At 51.3% G+C, this 7,727-nt stretch overlaps 1 long non-coding RNA gene across 1 annotated transcript; it reads left to right on the top strand.

Annotated features, from left to right (window-relative positions):
- Positions 1-2,248: 2,248 nt before the first annotated feature.
- Positions 2,249-6,459, top strand: LOC144309704 (uncharacterized). The gene is made up of 3 exons (XR_013375617.1): positions 2,249-2,568; positions 5,709-5,844; positions 6,284-6,459. It is a non-coding gene; the product is annotated as an uncharacterized LOC144309704 (long non-coding RNA).
- The last annotated feature ends 1,268 nt before the right edge of the window (positions 6,460-7,727 follow it).

The following is a 7,727-nucleotide window of genomic DNA, read 5'->3' as shown; positions in this document are numbered from 1 at the left end:
TACTATTTATTCATTTTCTTTTCTTTCTTTCTTTCTTTCTTTCTTTCTTTCTTTCTTTCTTTCTTTCTTTTCTTTCTTTCTTTCTTTCATCAGACACAGACGGAGACGGAGAAGCAGGCTCCATCCAGAGCGCCTGACCTGGGACTCTGAGCCCGCGTCTCCAGGACCACGCCCTGGGCTGAAGGCGGAGCTCGACCCCCGAGCGGCCGGGCCGTTGCCGCAAGTTTACCTTTTTTTTCCTTCTCTTTTTTTGGAAGGTTTGTTTGTGTCCTTGCGTGGAGCCTGCTTCTTCTCCCTCTGCCTAGGTCTCTGCCCCTTCCTCTCTCCTCTCTCCTCTCTCTCTCTCTCTCTCTCTCTCTCTCTCTCTCTCTCTCTCCCTCCCTACGTTCGGACTTCTAGGTCACCCCATCAGAAAGATGCCTCGTGGGATGGGACCCAAGAGGTGGTCCAGAGAAATAAGGACCCGATCTCCCCCCCCCCCAACCCCCCGCCACTTCCCTTGAGTCCAAATCATGAAGAAGACGGGGAAAGCAGGCCAGGCAGGCGGACGCCGGAAATCCCAAGTCCACACGCACGCACGAGCACCAGAACTGATGCCCAACCCACTCCACCTCTTTCAGAGGGCTGAGAGGGAGGCAACCACGGACAAAGCCTGTTTTCCAGGAGGAAACCGAGATGAAGGAACAGGCGGAGGTGGAGGCGGAAGGCTGGAAGGTTGACGGATAAGAGAAAGGAAAAGAGGGACGGACGCCTGGGTGGCTCAGTGGTTGGGCGGCTGCCTTCCTCTCGGGGCTGGATGCGGGGCGGGGGTTGGGGAGGTGGAAGGGGTACCCTGGGCTCGTGTGCCCGCATCGGGTTCCCTGCGGGGAGCCTGCTTCTCCCTCTGCCTGTGTCTCTGCCTCTCTCTCTCTCTGTGACTATCATAAATAAATAAAAATTAAAAAAAAAAAAAAAAAAAAGAACGAGAGAAGGCAGCTGGAGAAACTACATGCGAACGCAGACGGTAGACACAACCCCAGGGGGGAGGGCTGGGCTCCGTGAGGGGTGGGACAGAGGCCAGCGGTTTCCACGAAGAGCCTTTCGATGGACTGCTGAATGGACTGGATCTGCGGCTTTGGCTGCGAGCCTCCTTGGATGGTGACGGGACAGGCGAGGACAGGCCCGGACACCCCGCAGGCCCGCCCGAGGGCCTGCTTGGAGCGCACGAACACGTAGGGCACGTTCTTCTCTTCACGCGGCAGGCAGGCAGGCGGGCGGCGGACGGTGCGGGATGATCTCCAGGGGCTCGGCGTCTGCAGCCAGCCATCAGGATGAACTCAGAGATGCCTCTCCACAGAGGGTTTTGGTGGCTTCGTGGGCTCCTTTCCGAAGCTGCTTGTAGTTACGGGACTGCTGAACACGCGTCCAGGAGTTTCTTGGGGAGGTGGGCATCTGCCAGGGGGTAGGCCTTCGGATTCACATCAGCCTCAGTCATCTCTGCGTATCCGCGGTCCCTGTGGGTTTCCTGTAAAAAGACGTGTCCTGGGAGCTACCTATCACCGTCACACTTCATACGGATAACCGGTTTTGTCCCCACGCGCCCCCGCCCCCGCCGCCGTTGGGGTGGGCGGTGGGATGTGCTGTGCTCCCGTCACAGTTTGTGGGCCTGGAATGGTGGTGATCGAGATAGACCCTTCCGCCACCTCATTACAAAGAAACGAGACACGTGTGGTGTCTTGTTAGACCCACAGGCACAGAAAAGAAAAGGAGAACTACTTATCCCCTTGCTCCACCGGGACCCACCCGGATGCCATGCCCATGCCGGAGGGTCCAGGCCCCGAGGGACGGGCGTACTCAACTTTGCTGTGAACTCAACGGATTAGTGGAGTTGTGCCTCTGAGGATTTGTCCACGGAAACTACTCCAAATGATCGATTTTGTCCGTCTCGTGTACTTTTCCTTGTGACGAGCAAGCAGGTTAAAAAAAAAGAAAAAGAAAAAAATGAAAAAAGGGGGGAATCCCTGCGTGGCGCAGCGGTTTGGCGCCTGCCCTTGGCCCAGGGCGCGATCCTGGAGACCCGGGATCGAGTCCCACGTCGGGCTCCCGGTGCATGGAGCCTGCTTCTCTCTCTGCCTATGTCTCTGCCTCTCTTTCTCTCTCTCTCTCTCTCTCTCTCTCTCTCTCTCTCTCTCTCTCTCTCCCCCCCCCGACTATCATACATACATACATACATACATACATACATAAATAAATAAAAAAAAAAAAAGTCTATAGGTTAAACTTTTACAATAGCTTCCCAAATCTTTGGTGACCTGGAACTTTGAAGGTGTAACTAGCTTAATTGATAAATTGGGTTCAGTTCATCGGATACCTGGCGTCTGTCTTTCCAACAGAAAGGTAAAATACTAAAGTGTGAGTCAGTAAGACACCCAAGGTGGTTTTTTTGTTTTGTGGTGTTGTGTTTTCCTCCCCCACCCCTTGCCCTTTTCTTCCTTCCCCCCCCCTCCCCCCACCTCAGTTTTTGTGTTTCTCTTTTGTCTGATTCAGGAAACCTGCAGATACCTGGGTGTGTCAGTAAACGTGTTTCAGGTTGGTTTGTTCGTTTCTCTTTTCCTTCCTCTTTTTTTTTTTTAATTTTAATTCACAATTCATCACACACACACACACACACACACACACACACACACACACGGGCAGAGGGAGAAGCGGGCACCCTGCAGGACCGCTGAGCCACCCAGGGATCCCCTGTTTCGTGCTTCCTTCACAATTGTATCATACAGGGCAGCCCGTGTGGCTCAGCGTTTTAGTGCCGCCTTCAGCCCAGGGCGTGATCCTGGAGTCCCGGGATCGAGTCCCACGTCAGGCTCCCTGCACTGGAGCCTGCTTCTCCCTCTGTGTCTTTGCCCCCCCCCCCCCCCCTCTCTCTTAAATCTTAAAAAAAAAATTGTGTCCTACATGTTAGGTTTTTACAAAATGAACAGCGGAGAAATAAAAAACCAGCAGAGCCAGGCAGTAGGTAGGAGAGTGCTTTAATGGGGAGCGCTCCTGGGCGAGGTTCCATGACTCGGAGAGGTGGCCAGAGTCAGGGAAGTCGCGCGGGGTTGGGGACTGTGGGGGTTTTGAAGCCTTCTTGGTTCCGACTCTGGATCCGGGTGGGTCCCTAGCCAAATTAGACAAGGGAACACCGTGTCCTTAGGTGATTGGCTGGGAGTAGGGGGGGGATAGTATCAGACGATGGGGAGGGGGCGGGGGCGGTTCCTGGATGGAAAGTTTCGGTTTCCCATCTAGGCTTCGACTCACTGGAGATGATGTGGTGGTCAGGGATGCTTTGACGGGAAGATCAGCCATTTTGACCCAGTTTGAGATGTCCGCCATTTTGGGTGCCCCTGTCTCTCAGCCAGCCCAACAATACATACACAAACACACACACACACACACACACACACACACACACACACACACGTGTTTCTAAAAACTATCACATGTATTCATACATTTGACAATCTAAGGATTTCTGGTACGATAGACAATGTGCCCGTGGTTCCTACTGACTTTTCACCAGAGACTGAGGTTTCTAGGAGTTAACAGTCTGCCGCCTGGGTGGCTCAGCGGTTGAGGGGTTGAGCATCGGCCTTTGGGTCAGGGCCCAATTCTGGGGCGGCGGGGGGGGGAGGTATCCGAGTCCGGACCCCTTTCCACATCTGGCTCCTTGTGGGGAGCCTGCTTCTGCCTATGTCTCTGTCTCTGTCTCCCTCCCTCCCTCTCTTCCCCCTTCACAAAGTTCTCTCTCTCTCTCTCTCTCTCTCTCTCTCTCTCTCTCTCTCTCTCCTCTCTCAAAAAGTGTAAAATAAGTACAATTTTAAAAAATCTGCCACATGGAATCGAGACTACTGGTTAACGATAAGGAAAACAACCTCTGTGTGTGAGATAGTAGGAGACATGTAGAATAGATACAAGGCATGAAAATACGGGTGGTGGTGGTGGTGGTTAAAGAAAATGAATCGGGGATCCCTGGGTGGCGCAGTGGTTTGGCGCCTGCCTTTGGCCCAGGGCACGATCCTGGAGACCTGGGATCGAATCCCACATCAGGCTCCCGGTGCATGGAGCCTGCTTCTCCCTCTGCCTGTGTCTCTGCCTCTCTCTCTCTCTCTCTCTCTGTGACTATCATAAATAAATAAAATAAAATAAAATAAAATAAAATAAAAAAGAAAATGAATCTGTCCTGAAATGACTCTGGCTTTTTTTTTTTTTTTTTTTAAGATTTTATTTACTTATTCACGAGAGACACAGGGACAGGCAGAGACAAGGGAAGCAGGCTCTATGCGAGGACCCTGATATGGGACTCGGTCCCAGGAGTCTGGGATCACGCCCTGAGCTGAAGCCAGACGCTCAAACGCTGAGGCACAGGGGCGTCCCAAAGCCTGGCTATTTAGAGAAAGAACACTTAAGACTGACGGAATGGAAAAAGAAATTATAGAAGGGATTTATGAAGGAGATTTTTGAGATTTGTTTTTTGTTTTCTGTTTTTTATTTTTTTGGATTTTATTTATGTATTCATGGGAGAGAGACAGAGACAGAGAGAGAGACAGAGAGAAGGAGAGAGAGTAACAGAGACAGAGAGAGACAGAGAGAAAGACAGAGAAAGAGAGAGACAAAGAGAGACAGAGGCACAGAGACAGAGACACAGAGAGATAGAGAGAGACAGAGAAAGCAAGACAGAGACAAAGAGAGACAGAGATAGAGAAAGAGAGAGACACAGAGAAGGAGAGAGACAGGGAGAGAGAGAGAGACAAAGAGAGAGACAGAGAGATAAAGAGAGACAGAAGGGGAGAGAGACACAGAGAAAAGAGAGGCAGAGAGATAAACAGAGGCAGAGACAGAGACAGAGAGAAGGGGAGAGAGAGACAAAGAGAGAGAGACAGAGAAAAGAGAGGCAGAGAGACACAGAGAGACAGACACAGAGAGAGGCAGAGACAGAGAAAGAGAGAGAGACAGAGAGAAGGGGAGAGAGAGACAAAGAGACAGAGAAAAGGGGCAGAGAGATAAAGAGAGACAGAGACAGAGAGACAGACACAGAGACACAGTGAGGCAGAGACAGAGAAAGAGAGAGACAGACAGAGAGACACACACACACAGAGAGAGAGAGAGAGAGAGGCAGAGACACAGGCAGGGGAAGAAGTAGGCTCCACGTGGGGAGCCCGATGTGGGTCTGGATCCCAGGACCCTTGGGATCAGGCCCTGAGCCAAAGGCAGACCTTCCACCGCTGAGCCACCCAAGGCGTCCCAGAAGCAGACTCTTTGAAAAGGGATTGCAGGCGTGGTCAGGACGGACTGAGATTGGGAGAAGTGGGTTTTACTACTACACTGGTGTACAACTGAGATTTGGCTCTTCTCTCTGCTAAAATGGCGAGATTCTCTTGCATTGGTAGTCTACTCTTGATAAGAGTGTGAACAGAGAAGAAAAGACAAAGACAAGGTGCTTTTTTGTTTGGTTGGTTGGCTTGGTTTGGTGTGGTTTGGTTGGGGGTTTTTTGTTTGTTTTTTGGGGGGTGTGTGTGTGTGTGTGTGTGTGTGTGTGTGTGTCTCCCTTTACCTGCCCAGAACAGCAAGGTTTTTAGATTCCCTTTTTTTTTTTTTTTTTGGTTGTTCTTGTTTCACTTTTTTTGGTATTTACTTATTTATTTTATTTTTTGGGTTCGTTTGTATCCGGTCTTCCCCTACTACGTAAGAGTGAAAACTTCTCCACGGTAAAGGAGCTTCATTTTGGGGACAACTCTAAAAGCACCTGTAGAATCTCCTAGGGGCCACCTCGGCGAAAGAGACACTGAAGATTTCCGTTTTGTTATGATCCGTGATCCTTTGTAGGCATGTGCCTTGAAAACTTCTGAGATGTTTTTGGTTGGCTGGTTGGCTGCCTGTCTGTCTGTCTGTCTGTCTACTGGTCCCTTCATCCGTTCGTGGATTCTCAGCGGATCCCAGAATGCCAAACCCTAAATAGAGTCTCTTGACTACTATAGGTCGTTTACCTGCTATGGGAAGGCACATGAGAAGCACTGTCAGACAAAGAACCATAAGCCCTCTTAGATTACATTGTGTGGGTGAATGCTGCCGGTGTTCCGAACAGGAAATGAAATTCCTAAACTTGTAACGTGTCCTGGTAGAGTGCCGTCACTCCACATTCGAACTGTTTAAATGCTCTGCGTACGTGCATGTGTGTTGTGTGTGTGTGTGTATGTGTGTGTGACAGAAACTGGTCGGATTTTCCTCTCGACTGCATTATAATGAATTCTCATTGGGTCTTTAGGCACGTCCATCCGTGGGTGACCTCCCTGTCACGTGCAGGTGTTGTTAGGAAGGTCTTGCAACAATGCGGTCCACTTTTCAGAAGATTCGCGGAAAGGACTCTGGACGAATCCCGGTGTCTGGTCACCCTGAGATTGTCCAACTACATACAGTAGGAGTTGCCGGAACTAATGAAAAAGCTGCGTGGAAACCGAACAGAAAGGAACAACGTGGAACTGAATGAGGTCCACGAAACCCTGAACAGAGTTCAGAAACTCTCAGTGAGTCATCTTCCTTTTTTTTGGCGATTGTTAAATCCTCTTCAGAAGGTCGGTGGGAATCCGTGCTCATTGCAACCAGACACCGTTGGAAGGATCCGCTGTATCACCAAGGCCTTCCTTGAGTAGAATGGCGTCTGTTTTTCTTTCTTTCGACCTCCCCCGGTCCCCACGCCGCCCTCCCCTCCTCCCTCCCCTCCCTTTCTCCCCCCCGCCCCCCACCCGGCCCCGGCCCCGGCCCCGGCCCCCGGGGTCCATTTGTCAAAGTGATCTCTATTGACCGAGCGGGCCAGGGGCCCCTGGAATCGCATCCTAAGACTCAGATAGGATCAGACAGCCTGGAGACGCTCAGATCCACTTCTCGGGAGCCACCCGAGCCCCTCGGAAACCGTGAGCCTGATACCTTCCTTCCAGAGGTCGCCGCGGCCTCACTGGGCGAGTCAAGAGTGCCACCTCCTGGCGGACGAAACCGAGAGTCAGCTGCTTAACCCCAGCGAGCCTCCCAGGTTGCCCCTACGAGGTGCTTGGAAATGCTGAGGCTCAACGACACCGGAACCACAACAACCGGAAGAACAGAAAAGAAGAGCAAAAGAAATGCTGAAGTTCTTCCTTCTGGCCTTGCCTTTACAGGAGTGTGCCGTCTGCGACCACGCCTGTCTCCGCGGACAGGAAGAAAAGAGTCCAGATGGCTGAACCGGGGTTCTGCACTCTGCGGACCACAGGAACCCCCTCCAGCCTGACCCAGGAACTCCCTTACTCTGAGCCAGGGACAGGAGGTCTTGTTTTGTGTTTCGGTTGTGGTCCAAAAGACAGGTCACCTACGATGGAACCTTGTAACCCTTTCTAAGCCTAGAGTCGCTCAGCGGCATTACATACGTTCACACATCCTCCTCGCCAAGTTATCTTTCCATTCCATTTTTTTACTCTCTTTTTTGAAACTCTTTAAATTTTATTTATTTATTTGTTCGTTCGTGCATGCATTCATTCATTCATTCATTGTTTGTTTGTTTATTATTTTAAAGGATTTTTTTATTGAGAGAGAGAGAGAGAGAGAGAGAGAGAGAGAGAGGCAGAGACACAGAGGGAGAAGCAGGCTCCATGCAGGGAGCCCGATGTGGGACTGGATCCCGGGTCTCCAGGATCACACCCCAGGCTGCAGGTGGCGCCAAACCGCTGCGCCACCGGGGC

The sequence above is a fragment of the Canis aureus genome, unplaced genomic scaffold (genome assembly GCF_053574225.1).
Source record: "Canis aureus isolate CA01 unplaced genomic scaffold, VMU_Caureus_v.1.0 ptg000179c_RagTag, whole genome shotgun sequence".
In the NCBI taxonomy this organism is placed as follows: Eukaryota; Metazoa; Chordata; class Mammalia; order Carnivora; family Canidae; genus Canis; species Canis aureus.
This window is presented reverse-complemented; position numbering and strand designations above follow the sequence as displayed.